At 36.7% G+C, this 15,136-nt stretch overlaps 1 protein-coding gene across 9 annotated transcripts in view; it reads right to left on the bottom strand.

Annotated features, from left to right (window-relative positions):
* Positions 1 to 15,136, bottom strand: part of CABCOCO1 (ciliary associated calcium binding coiled-coil 1) — a 136,014-nt gene that overhangs the window by 21,232 nt on the left and 99,646 nt on the right. The window lies entirely within an intron of this gene.

Genomic DNA, 15,136 nt, shown 5'->3' with positions numbered 1-15,136 from the left:
CTCTTGATTTGATCTTGTTTAACATGGGCTTGATATTTTTTCTAAAAAAGTTAGATAGTTAAACTGATTCCAGAGTATTTAAGACATCTTTAGTATTTCTAAGTGTACTTCTGCATAAGAAAACACTATAATTTGAAAAGAAACACTATAATTTGAAAAGAAATCGAGTACTCCTATCTTAATGACCTCAGACAACAAAATCCTCTCTAATGAATTTGAAAAAGGGTACCTTCTTGTAATGTAAATACAATTTAACGGGAAAAGATGCTTTGATCTGGCTCTGGTGCAAACACTTCGTGAGAGCTAGAACAGTACTTCAAATGCCCAGATTTTCTAAAGACGGCAATAATGTGGAAGATAGACCACTGAATGATAGGCTTTAGACTTGGCTCTATTCCTAATTGTGTGATGCTAAGAAATCCCTAGGCCTCAGTTTATTTATCTGTAAAAGGAAGGTAATGATAATCGTTACCTGGGTACTTCATCGAATTGTTTCAGGGTACAAATTAGATAATGTGGGTAAAAATGTTGGGAGTTCTTCAAAGGGAAAGTATTATTAAACCCAAAGGTGTATTATTATTATCATTTATAATTACTGTTATTATTGAAAGGATCATCTTTCTAATGCCAGCACTGGAAGACAGATTAGAGTAGCCATGCTGGGGATACTGGTTCATGCTATTTCTATATTTAATTGTTAACATCGCCCAAGCAATCCAATTAACTCAGAAGAATTTGTCAATGAGGACACATCATCACCCTGTTTCCATATAGTCTCAATTTTTAAACTCTCAAACATATATCCAATGCCCTTTATAACCAATTCCTCGGATCCAAACAACTTCTCCTTTGGGACTAGCATGACATAATTAGGTAGTTAGGTGGCCTGGTCAGGACTCCTGCAAACCACCTCATTTAGAAAAGGAGAGTGTTTATGCCCAACTTCCAAAATTAGAAAACCTGCTTCTCCCCTCCCCCACAATTTATCACTCTTTTTATCTTTTGTTTTTCAGCATCCAATGTGGCCTGTGGTTTCCCAGATTGAGTTCAATTCAAATATGATTTCCTTTAACAAATTTCGTCAAAAGCAAAGTTAGGGCAAACATTCAACATGTCTTTCTTGTGAAAATTGAAATACCAGAGCTCTTACAACTACTAAGTTCAACATTGTACTTAGTTTTGATTCTTGAATTGACCTTATCTTGCAACTTCCTCAGGGTGAGAGACTGAAAATACAGTTGGTTCCACTAAAAACAGTTAGAAAATAACTAATTCTTTTCAAAAATATCTTCTAGAAGCCACTCAGGGTATATTTGTTTAGCTTACTAAGTTATACTCTAAAAGGCATATCCTTGAACTCAGAATAAAGTATTTCAAACAGTTCTGATCATGGGTGAATTTTTGTTTGGTTTCATCTAGGGTGTTCTATTTAAATTTGAGGTTTTTAGTATTTAAAATTGAGGAAATACTCTAAATTATCTCTTGTTTTAAGAATTGGGAAATTAGGTATCAGTTAGAATAATGAGTTATGCAATTATCTTTGTGGAGAGCCTATTTTGAAATATAAATTTAAAATTCTGATTTTATAAATGTTGCATTTTAAATACATCTTATGGTAGCTTATATGAAGATTAAGCTATTTCATGGCTTTTATACTTGATAATACTCTTTTTGAACAAGTACCTGTAATTTGCAGAAATTATAAGAGACTACAAATCATAATGGTTAGAAGAGAAACTCCAGTGGAAGAACCCTAAGTCCTTGGTTCTTGTCCTTCTCTTTTCATGGACTTCCTGTTATTTTCCCAATTTAAGTTATCTGAGTAAAATGAAGTTGAAACTATTTGGATAAAGGTATACATGTAATTTACTTAACTTCAAAGGATATGGATTGAACTGCACTTCAGCCCTGAAGACATCAGTTGAAAGAAAAAGAAATCTTAAAACTATATTGAAATTTATTTCATTTAGAAATATAAAGCTTTTTTGGCCTAAACTAGAATGTTTGTAAGTGCTATGAAATATTTAGAGAAGTCAACATAATATTATTATTCCTGACCTCTTAGACCCAAGATGTCTATTTTAAGTAATCTGACATTAAAAATGTGCTGACAAATATAGATTAAAAAACAACACAGGAAGTTGTAAATCAGTTGGTAAGCCTTAGCATCAAGGAAATAGGAGACCACGAAAATATACTCATTTACTTTAGCCAACCTCAACCTTAATTTTTAACTAAAGAAAATTTGCAGAAGGCATAATGTTTATATTTTGGATATTTTATTCATAGTTTGTATGTTTCCTTTTTCTCCAGTGGGCTCATAAATTATTACAAGGAAACATGTTGTCACAGCTATAAATATTTCCCTCTCTGCTTAGCTTCCGCCACCTCCCTCCCCCCTCCTTTTTAAAATCTACACTAACTGATTCTGCAACTTTGGTCAGCAGGGCAGGATTTTCTTGCTTCAGAGGAAACTGCTGTTGATTACACTTATGTGCTCGGCATTCTACAAACAGGGCTCTTTTCAGGAAGCACCTAAGCCCTTCCTTCCATGCAGGGCAGCCCTTGTTGTGTACACAGGGGTGTCATTGTTTCAGTGACCTAAGAAGAGGCATGTCTTCCCCTGCAAAGAACAGCTCTAGGTACCCTAAAGTTCTGAGGCTTTTCATGGAATCTGAATTCTTGGAAATTAACTACGAAACTGACTTTGTGGACAATGGCGTATATGGCAATAGAATTTTATCAAAAAAGATCTTTCACCTATAAGCTGTAAATCATGCTAGTTTAGTTAAAAACAAACAAACTGAAATAACAGCAACTCTGAAAATTTTAGGTGGTATCTGTATTCCAGATTTGAATGTTTTAGAAATCTGGATTTTTTTTTTTCTGCTTAAATGTGTAGTCAGAGTCCTAGACTGGCTCTGTAGAGAGTATGTCTGAGATGTGGTTTCTTTATTTGTAAAATTAGGGGGTTGGACTAGGTCATCTCTAGTCTAGTTACAGATGTTCTATCCTATGTTACTATATTTCAAGTGGTTTTTTCTCTATTTATACAAGACTCACAGTCGCCAGCCTATACAGAACCTCAGATTCAGTATTTTTATGTCATGATGTAGAAGAATATTTGGATTACACACTCAGTACTTACTGGAATCTTAGACAGGCTGAAGCTTGTCCATTTATTTCTACTTAATTATCTTCTCCAAACCCGTTCCTCCTCCATTTGCTTTATCTCTCAGCTTCTTGGTTACCAGACTCAAAATCTTGAGGTTGTCTTCAGTTGTTAACTCTCCCTTGTCCCTAACATTAAATCAGTCACAAAACGTGTTGGGGGCACCTCCGTGATGTCTGCCAGACCTGCTCCCTTCTTTTTCATGACAATGCCCATTGGGTAGGCTTTGGGTCCAAGTTCTTGCCTGAGAGATCTTGAGCTCCAGCCACACTGGGCTACTTGGCTTGTGCCTGGCATACAGTGGGTGCTCAATAAATATTTATTATAAGAAAAAAATAAAAAGCATAGATGGAGGTGCTTTCCCAGCCAGGGTCTTGCCTGTGTTACCTCCTCTGCTGGGAGGGCATTTCTCCCTCGTCCCTGTCAGCTGATATTCCATCTGGGTTTCCAGTCCAGCTCATTCACCTCAGTGACCTTTTTCTTGCGCTTCAGAGTATTTGCTTGTTCTTCTTATGGTACTTGTTACATTGTGCCCTGAATTACAGCCGTGGATGAGTGATCTCCCATCACTTCGTAGAAACATCCTGAGGGCACGGACCATGTCTTACTGATCATGAGACCCCAGATCAGGTCTTTGTAGGCAGGAAGCATTCATTAGGTGTTGAGTCTTTTGTTAGGGTAACCATTCATTTAAAAATGTTCAGGGCTGCCAGTCTGATCAGCTCTGATTCAGTTTAAGAAGTTTGTCCTGAAAAATGATACCACTTGGAGAAGCAAACCTGATGGTTTATTGTTGCATCAGGGCAATGCCTGTATTTCTCAGTTGATGAATGGAGCCCTAGGGTATTTGTTTGATTAGCACAATGCCAAACACCTAAATGGCTTTTCACAGACTTGACTGTATTGCTTAAACTGACTAATAGTTGCCTTATAGACAAAGAGCAGTTTAAAATTCTGAAGAATTCCTCAGAGCTACCGCTCCCCCCGTGTAGTTCCTGATGGCAGTAACACCAGACAATTGTTAGACTTTCTGAGTTGCTTGACTCCAGGGGCCATGATTCACATTGCTCTCCATGGGTTGCCTGCCAGCACCCTCGACCCCCAAAACAATGTGAATGATACCCATTGGACTTGTGGCCGTGCTGGCCACCAGGAAGATGCACATTGATGAAGAAAAAAAGCAGCTCTCGTTCATAGGGAACTTGCTCTGAGCTTGGCATTGGGCTAATTAGAAAGCACATCACAAATATTAGGTCCTTCAATTCACAGTACGCTGTGAGGAGAGGTTTTATTGATCTCATGTTTTGGTGAAGAACCTAAAGTTCAAAGAGGTTAAGTAACTTGGTCAAGGTCACATAGTTAGAGAATGTGGAATTCCCTCAGAACTTGAACCCAGATCTATTTGACTCCAAAGTCCATGTACCCAATCCTTAGGGGCAAGTGAAACCCCACTTAGGGTTCTTTATGGATTCCCCCAAAATGTTTCTCTCCAGTTTATAAGTGAGGAAATAGAAGTTCAGAAAAGTAAAATGATATATGCATACTAGAAAGCATAAGCATCTGAAAGCATAAGTTCTCAGGGAATTTCAGAAAGAGAATTTGTTCACTGGCTCCTCACAGCACCACAGCACATTGTTCCAAAATAAGCTAACAAAAGTAAGGCATGGAGGATTGAACTTTTTTTTTTAAAGATGGCAAGATATAAAAAGCATTTGGTTTATAAAGAAATCTGAGAACATGCTTAATTCATCTGAGTAAATAGGAAAGTCTAGGAGCATCAGTTTGCTTTTGGTGACTAAAACTGCATGTTCCTGATCAAATAGCGATTTGTCCTATTTGTTGTAATTACTGTTTTCATTGGAATCACAGTTGTTTTTTTTCTTCTAGGAACAGGCACGCAGAAAAACAACCAATAACCTAGATAGTTAAAAAACACATTGAGAAATGGGTATGGCTGTGTGAACAAATCTCTTGTGATTATTCTTCCACTGTGTGCTGTAATGTACTTTAAATCCATTTCCATATTTCTAATTAACACTTAGCTCCGAAAAACTTTCTGGAGGCCATTTACATGACAAATGGGGGAAAAAACAAATTTGCTTTATCAGAAAATTGACTATAGACTATTTTGGTGGCTTTTATTATTTTTACATTTTAATGATTAAAATTAAATATAGCCCAGTGACTCACGACAGAAGACAGTGAAATAATTTTCATGACTGATATAATTTTAAAGTCAACCTGGGTGAATAAGATATTAGGTCTGTTGTGGACGACTTTCATTGTCCGTCCTGCGGCTCTAGTTTCTGATCAGTTCCAACCATTTCATAAAAAGAATTAGACAGCTGTGCCGAGTTACTTTTCTAGCACAAGGCCATGGTGCTTTGGCTTTATCTCAACAGCTGTCCTATAGGGACTATATAGTGCTGCTTCTGTCCTGCGGATTTTAGGCCCCTATTTCCATAGTTTGAATCTTTCATTTCTTTGAGTGAGAAACAGAGAATGCAAAAATATTATTTTAAAATTCTTTGCACCAAAAAAACCTATGTCGTCTGCTACACTGAAACACTGTCATTGTCACAAGCAAAAGGCATAACTGCAGCTCTCTGAGGATGCTTATTCATCCATGGTCCCCCAGCAAGGGCCGCTGTCCTCATCTAGAACATGGGGGTAACAATAGTTACCCACTGCATGGGTTTTAGTGAGGATTAAATCAATGTGTGTAAAGCACCTGCACAGTGCCTGGCATGTCGGAAGAGCTTAAAAGTGTGAAGCTTGTTTTTAGTTTTAGATTTTCATGTCACATACTTAAGTCTACAATAAACAAAGCCTAAACAAAGCTCTTTGAGGGTAGGGACTTGGTCTGTTTTGTTCCCTACTAGACTGCCTGGCAGGTGACTGATAAACAGTGGGAAAGTAATAAATATTTATTGAATAATTGAAGGTAGGAAATCACTGTGGTCTCATATGGTCAGTAAATCATTCTATTACTATTTCCCCCTGTTATGTAGTCTATTGACATAGAGGGTGCCAAAGTTTATGAAACGTTTTCTGTATCTCTCCCCTGCCCTCCCACTATGACCTATAACTCAGGCTGTTCCTCACCTGGGTGTCCAGCCTGGCTCCTTGACTTTACATTTCCCTGCAGTGCTAATGGTTAGATCCTTCCAGGGGGTGTCCATGGAATTATGCAAAATGAATAGATTGTGGCAGTAAGACCAGAATACTAGGATGAGTGTAGCATGTTCCCTGACGAGGCAATTATTCAGGCCAGGAAAACCCTTGAAGGATCGTTCTGGTTTTCACACTTGTATGAACACAGCCTTGGTACGAGGGGTTGCTAATGAAGCCGGAGAATCTGGCCCAGCATGTTAATTTACTCAATCCAGGGAACTTCTGGGTATTTATAAATGAACTCTGTACACTAGGCAACTGATATTTAGATGAGAAAATCAGAAAACAGCACGTGCTGTAATATAGTGCTTCAATAGGTTGTGATATAAATCGACTTTAACAAAGCTAACATCATTTAAGTAATCAAAAACAAGCAAGGACAATGAGCTACTGTTTCAAAATTCTGCTAAGAAACCAGAACTAACCCCTTTCAAATAATAAAGGTACATTGCAAAACTAAGTCATAGTATTAATTAGGTTAGTCTAATTAAATTATTCAATCTACAACTAGGCCTTAACAGATTCAGGATTGGAGTATCATTGGAAACATCAGCCCATTGATTATCATCATTGCCCTGGGAGAAGATGAAGGTTTGACCTCTGAAGGATTTGGAGTTCAAGGCATGTTCTGAAGAACACATAGAGTATCAAAATGTTATGAAAAGACATATTCTATTTCTGTAGCTTCTGTTTTGTTTTTTCTTTTAAATTTTATTTATTTATTTTTGGGCTGCGTTGGGTCTTTGTTGCTGCGTGCGGGCTTTCTCTAGTTGCGGTGAGCGGGCTTCTCATCTAGGTGGCTTCTCTTGTTGTGGAGCACGGGCTCTAGGCGCACGGGCTTCAGTAGTTGTGGCACGCGAGCTCAGTAGTTGTGGCATGTGGGCTCAGTAGTTGTGGCTTGCGGGCTCTAGAGTGCAGGCTCAGTAGTTGTGGCACATGGGCCTAGTTGCTCCACGGCATGTGAGATCTTCCCAGACCAGGGCTTGAACCCGTGTTCTGTGCATTGGCAGGCAGATTCTTAACCACTGTGCCACCAGAGAAGTCCCTGTAGCTTCTGTTTGTATTTGAAAATTTTATTCTCGTTCGGCTCAGCAGTGATGGTAAATACTAAGAAATGACTGGGAAGATAATCTTTTACAGTAATTCTTTATTCCAAAAAACACCATTTTCCTTACAATTTATTGGTTTGTTTACTTGCTTATTGGTAAATAATTGGATACAGAAATATAGGATTGTAACTAACTTATTCCTTTGTCAGATCAATTTTCCTATTGGTATATCATAAGACATTTTATTATTTTAACGAGAATTTAAAAGAAGTGTTTGCTGTTATATCTCTGAACTTCACCATCTCACTAGCATCTGTCAGATTTAATCAACTACAGGACTACCTTATAAAGATTACCTTATCAGAAAAAGTGTCATCTTGTGAGCTTAGGTGTGAGAATTGCAAAATAAAGCTGAGCTACACTAACAACTGCTGTGCTAATTTATTGTAAATTATGTTTTTTTGTTTGCAGAGATAAGACATGAGAAGTGTTTCTATTTAAATTCATTTCCTATTATTTTAACATAAATACCAAACAGCTCAACAACAAAAAAAGTGAGAACATAGAATATTCCTTAAATAGGTTCTGGTGACAGTGAAATTTATTTTCTAAGCTATCGGTACCAGTCATGTCACACTGTTCTAGGTGCAGAATCAGGCAGCACAATTAAGACAAAACATGGATGCTTCGAATGCTAAATGGAAACTGCCGATTGTCATGTGAAGAGTGATGATTTATAGGATATGAACTGGAAATAACTGCATAGCAAGCTGGTCTACAACAAAGCTTTAATTCACTGGGCTGACACTGTAAACTCATAATGTGTCGACCTGGCACCAGCTATGATAGATTACGGCTGCTCAGAACGCACAAGCATGTCCCTTTAATGAGCATTCTGGGAATCGTAGTTCAGATGACCCCAGTAAAAACAGCTATAATGGTTTTAACCAAGCTGGTTCTCTAAGAAAAGAAAAAATCATGATGAGTCATTATATTATTAAAATTCAGAACTAGTTGGCAATGAATCACATGAAGTTATCACCTTTAAATCATCAGAGTATAAATTGGGTCCTATAAAGTACCATGAGTCTCAACGTATTTTTAACAAGATGAACCTCTTATATAAGCAAGATTTTATTATTATATTTATCATTATTATTATTAAAACTCGAGTGGAATTTAGTGCTCATAAAAGTGAAGGGCTAATGCTGCTAGCTTGAGCCAGAAAGAGTATAGGCCTGTATTTGTAGACTGCTTTATGTAGCCCTGCCAGTAAATTTCGACCATTCTTGTTCTTATGAGTCAATGCCAAACATGGGAATTTGTATGATTCTTAAAAAAATGTATTAGCGGATAGGCATGTGGTAAGAGGGCCCCAAATCTATTTTTTTAACCTAAACTGGAAGTTGAACTCTAGTCTCGAGAACTAGTTGTAGGTCAACCCAACTATTTCATACTCCCGACCCCTTTAAAAAAAAAAATACATTGGATCTTTCAAAGAAATAGAGTGGAAATACCATTTAAGAGAAAAGTAAAAAGCCATTTTGCTGGCTTTGCTCTGATTTTCCGCTAGTAAGCTTCATGCTGTACCAGATCACATTTAAAAGAAGCTTTGCTTCTTGTGTAAGATTTAGATTTCAGTTCAATTCACTTGATCTGGGTGCATTCCATCCAGGCAGCCCCATCACAGGCAGGGTTTCTGCTCTCACAGGAGTCAGTCTGAAGGTGGAGTTGGAAGGCAGGGGATACAAACACCTGTACAATCCATTATAATGATATGTGAAAATGGCTACAGTTAGGTTAGAAGAGAAGACTATTGGGTTAGTCACACTTTATTTACCTGACGACAGAATGACTGAATGATGTGCCGGTTAGGGAATAAGCCAGAGAGACAAGAGCAGAGAAGGGAAGGGCATGGTGGAGTATGTAGGTGGACACCATGTCAGCTAGCTACTCTTCGTAATAATCACCCAGAGGCAGAGGAGTAAGTGGCATTAAACCACCTTTGTATGAAAACATGTGAAAATAAACTTGGCTCTTGAAGAAATTGAGCATAATTGCTAATTACTGATAAAGACTACTTTAATAATAAAGAAGAACAGGACAAATACTGTTGTTGGTTGATGGTTATTTTTGCTTAAAATGTTTACAGTTGGAGGGACACAAATAGACCTCTGGTCACAGATTATGAAAAACACATTTGATAGCTAAATATAAAAAAATCCAAACATTAATAACTACTGACATTTATGTAGCCCTTTCCTCCCAAAGCCCTGGACAAACATTACTGACTATATACATACACAAGAATAGCACTGAAATACTGCTACTCTTGCAAGTGCCTAGATACTAATCCAAGACAAAAGTAGCAAATGGCTGATCTACTTAAATATAGGTCTGCAGAATATAGGTGTGCATTTAGAAATAAAAACTCAGACCACAGCACCTCCCTTCCAAAATGTTTACCATATTTTATTTCAACTTTATTGAATTACTGGGCTTTTCAAGCTCCATTCTCTTAGTAAGACACTAAGGTTTTGTATTTATTCTTAGATGCTGGTTTATGATTGTTGTACGGCAGTGAATACCAGGGCTAATGGCGCCTCCTTTCTGAGGACATCAGTTCTGACTCCTCAGTGCCTCCTAGCGTGAGGAGGGCTGATAGGCCAGTGCAACACAGGAGTGCCTCCTACGGAAGGGCGAGTTTTGTTTCACCACGAACCAAGATTGTTATTAGTTATCTGAGAAGAACTACCTGGCTCAAACAAGTTTCATTTATGAAACATTAGATTAAATGAACTGGTGCTGGGCTGCTTGGTGACACTGATTTAAAAGATGCCATGTTTGTTGTTAATTACTTGAACAAAGTGTAAATTACACAGCAATAATCATTTTTAAAGACCAGAAAAGAAAACGTTTAATGTACACTCTTAGGGCTCTTACCGTAAAATATTATTTTATTGCATCCTCAATTTGATTGCATTCTGGCAATGACAGAAATATAATTTAAATTTCTTGATGTTTCCTTTAACGATGTTATATTTTGGAAATTTTCGATTCAGGGATTATTACAAATCACTTGCTTTAAACTTTAACATTCCTTTCTCCTCTATAAATCCTATATATCTTCAAAAGTTCAGCTAAACTCCCAGGTCCTCCTTAAAACTTTCATAATTTTTTCAGCAAGTAAGGCACTCTATGTTTTTAAAACTCTTAATTATACAATCATTTTCAGTGTGCCTTTACTGAGTATGCACTATAAACCAGCACTGTCTAAGCCCTGGGTATTCAGGGATGATCATCAAATATTCCTCTACTTTCAAGGAGGTCACAATCTAGAGTGTGTGTGGGGGGTCTTGGTAGGGATGACACACAAGAAAATTGCTAGAAGTATATGTAGGGTGTTCTAGAAATAGAGAGGAAAGACAGCTACTTCATTCTGGTTGGAGGCAAGAGAGGAAGAGATTCAGGGAAAACTGTAAAGGGGAGATGGTACCTGTATTAAGTTTTGAACGATAAATAGGAGTCAGCATGCAGATGCGGTTGACACAGAGAGAGAATCCCATACAGAAAGACACACAGACATACAGACAGGGAAAGTGCATGTTCAAAAGCAAAGAGAGTAGGAGAGCATTACAGGACAGGAGATGCACGTGGTGTTGGAGAAAGTTGGGGTCAAGTAGGCCTAGGTTTAGTTCCAGCTCGCACGTTTAAGTCATTTAATTTCCTATAAGCCTTAGGTTTTCCATCTGTCACATGGGGCAAGTAACCTTCTGACTGACAATCATCCAATTGGTAGAGCCCATTTTCTTGGGGATTTTGTGGGAACATATATCAGAGTCGAAAACGAGAACAATGGAAATAAGAGTTATCACGTTAAAGTCTAACAATGACAAAATGAAATTTTGAGGGGTGCTAATGTTTTAAATATTTAAATGTTGTAAAGGTTTTAAATTTAAAATGTGATTTATAGTCTTTTAGAGTAAATCATGTCTAGACGCAAGTGTATATTTGTCTTTTGCTATAGCTACACTGAAATGATGCAGAAAAAAATAAAAAAGAAATCAAGGGATTTATTTTCCATATGTCCAAATAATATCCAGCAATTCTTAAAACAAGCTTAGCAAAAGTTAGAACAATGTATTTCCCTCATCATTTGCTGAGAGGAAGGCTGCTTGATTAATGTAATTAAAGGGTTGCTTGTAACTCAAGACTCAATTAAAAAAATAAATTTGGCCTTATTACTTTACTTCCAACTGGTGGTTTTCCTAGTGTGAGTTTTGAGCTAAAATCTGTGGCTGCTTGTTCATGACACATGAATTGTTTTAGCACATCCTTTCCCCTGCTGTGCATATGATTAAGAAAGCAGAGGTTAAATAGTGCAGCAAAGAATTGGGTAAATTCATTCTATTTTTGCTCACAGTGCCTTTTCGTCCCCCTCCCCCTATTTGGGACTGGAAGAGTTCAGAAACCTATTATCTCCTCCTGAAATTATTTAAGATGTGTTCTTAGGCTGAAAATGTAACTTCTCTCTATTAACGTTTTCTAGTACACTGATTTTGTGATGGCTGTGCTGTAGATATGATCTGTATTGGCAAGAAAACCAAATGCAAGTGCATCCTAGCATTTACTGAGTGCACATGTATGCTAGGCACTGTGATAAGCATTTTGCATACATTGCTCTATTTTTACTTGTGATAATCCTATGAGGTAAGGATAATCATTCTCATTTTCAGATGAGGAACAAGAGGCTCTGAGAGGTTATGCTATTGTTCAAAGAGCCCACAATTAGCAGGTGACAGAACTAAGGTGCTAACCCTGGTCTATTTCATTCTAAACCTGGGTTCTTATGGATTTGCATTTTTTTTTGTAGGTAGAGCTTGATTTAAAGGATTTAAAAATAGCTCTGGTAAAGCATCTTGCATATAGTTGGTGCAACACATGTTAAATTCAGTTGAGTGAAAATTTTATGCTCAGGAGGGCAAAGAAGAGTCAGTTGTTGCCCTCTTTGAATTTATAGTCTAATGTGGGCATGACTACAATATAAGGTATGAACAGCAATGGAAAGGCAGTGTAGTACAGTGAGGAAATCAGGACAGACTCAGCATGTCTGAAAGAGCTCTATATTTCTTCCCTTAAACCTGTTCCTTCTCCAGGCTTCCAGGTAATGGTGCTAATATCCACCCAACTGTTCAAATCAGAATCGGGGTGGGGGGCGGGGGGCCGGGTGCACAGCATCCTTGGTTCCTCCCTTTCCCTCACCTTTACATCCAACGCTTCAGCCACTCCTGCCAGATCTGCTCTGAAATATATTTGGAATCTACTTCTCCCTACCCTTCCTGCCACCACCCTTTCCAAGCCACCCAGACGAGAGCCATCATCTTCTCATTCGTCTCCCTTCTCTGCCTACCCAGTCAGAACCAGGTACAAGGAGAAGCCAGAGCAGGCTTTGTGGAGCCTGAAGTTAAATTATGAAAAAAATCGTGTATACAAGTGAATGTATAGAAATCACACAAGTGAATACATAGAATGATTAAGGAACTAACAACAAATTAGATATATTAAAAAGCTGACCAATTCCACAAGTATCACAGAATTTTAAAATAAGTTAAAAATTGTCAACTGCTTGACCTATATCTATAATACATTTCACTTTATTTCTTGGGCTTCATACTCCAACCAGCTCTTCATATAACAAACATTTTGTCATATTATTTTCCACTAGAAAGATTATTTAGTCTTTCCTCTAGCTTGGTTAATAGAAATTGTTATTATTATTGATATAGTTTAGAAAAATTTCAGCTTCACAACTCATTATTGGTAATATCATGTGCATTTTAGGATTCATGTCAAATTTCAAAAGACCCGTGGCAAGTTTCCTCCATATATGAACTGTAAGACTTAAGGTTCTTTTCAGGTTCTCTTAGGCAGCAAACAATTTAAAATAATCTTATTCCTTAGAAAGATGGCACTCATTAACCAATTTGTGTCAATGTCTCCACTGTAGAGTAATATTATACACTTGATGTTATCTTCAATGATATTAGTATTTTTTGTAAAAAGGCAAGAAATTAAAATCTTTTTACAACGTGTTCAAGTGATTCATTCCTCTTCACTAACTGGACTATCAAGCAATCTAGCCTATTCATTGCTTCTATTTAAAAGAGAAGTAGATAAACTGAACATCAAAATTAAAAACTTTTGTGCTTCTTATTGAATTACTACTTTTGCTATGATCTGAATTTGGGGGGGTTACAATTTACTCACTGGTGTCAGAATAATTTCTATTGATTTAATTTCTCCTCTTCATTGCTCTTATTTCATATTCTACTATATTTTGAATTTTTCTCAGTTCTTTAATAAATCAATTTAAAAATGACAAAAGAAGGTTCTCTGAATATAAGTCCGAATCAGAAGTTGTAATTTCTCAATTGTTGAACTAAAACATTCCAAAAGTCTGCCCAAATTACAGTTAAAATGATATATTCAAAATTTGTTGAATAAAATGTTTGCATTTCATTTGCACTTGGGTTTTTATTCCAAGTCTTCAAAAATATATTTGCGTTCTTAAAATGTCATTTAACTCCTATTACAAGACTTAAATAACTTTTTACATAGCTGATGACTATTAGAATTTTCCATAGACTAGCTTCTTCCTCCATACATTTCAAACCTGGTTTCTCCACCACTACTCACACATGTCCAGGACCTGGCCCTAAAGGACACACTCACATCACAATATGACCTTGTGGCATGACGCAACCTTGTATCATGATGTCACACTGGGTGGTAGAAGCCACACTTGCACTAAGATGGCTAGATAAAGACTATTATATAAGAGTTCTCTCTCCCAATTCAATCTACTTTCTAATGTACTTGTCTAGCCATAAATCTCCAACTGTCTGTAGGAAGTTTATATTTTGTCATTCTAGTATCACATTAAATTTAATGTATTTAACACTAAACTCGTCACCACAACCCTTAGTATCATTATGAAAATTGTCTTTTCTAATTATGTCAATGGCACAATTACTGTGGTTTTCTTTTTTTGAATTTCATCATGCTTTTAATGCACACTGACAATTTTTTAAATTTGGAAGGCAGGAAAAATTTTTACAACTGAATAATTATTAGTGAACATTTATTTTTATATGAAGGTAATACACAATCATTAAAGATATTAGTTTTAAATCTAAAAGCAATCATTAAAGGGTTTGTTATGAAACATTTACATTTGTTTAGATTTGGCAGTTATGTCAGAAGAAAATACTTTTATTTGTGGCTTTTGAGAATAAAGCTACATCTTTTAATTTCAAAAACTATCTAAGTATTCTCTCAATAGTGTAAATAATCAAACTTTTATCAGGCACCTCCTTAACTTCTACAAAATTTGTAATCTGTGAAAAAAAACCCAACAAAGACATAAAAAAGAAACACTGACATAAAAAGTTGTAAAATTTTTACAATAAAAAAGGAACATATATGGTATTTTCCCATATACTGGGAAAAGGTAACATATTTGGACAGAGTGAAGCATAAAATAGAGAAATTAGCATCTCAGTTCAAAGTAGGAAAAACTTTTGAAAAGTCACCTTGGTAGATTTGTGAAAGGGGATTTAAAAAGATGGAGCTGGGATTTCTTGGTGATTCAAGAACTATGTTTTCTTTCATAGCAGCCTGGTGGAACCAAGGTGGGTAAGGTTGGGATATAGTGTCCATTGCTTTCAAAAAGGAAGCTGCT

Source organism: Orcinus orca, chromosome 14 (genome assembly GCF_937001465.1).
Source record: "Orcinus orca chromosome 14, mOrcOrc1.1, whole genome shotgun sequence".
Lineage (NCBI taxonomy): Eukaryota > Metazoa > Chordata > Mammalia > Artiodactyla > Delphinidae > Orcinus > Orcinus orca.
Note: the sequence above shows the minus strand (reverse complement) of the source record. Positions and strands in the feature narration are given on the sequence as shown.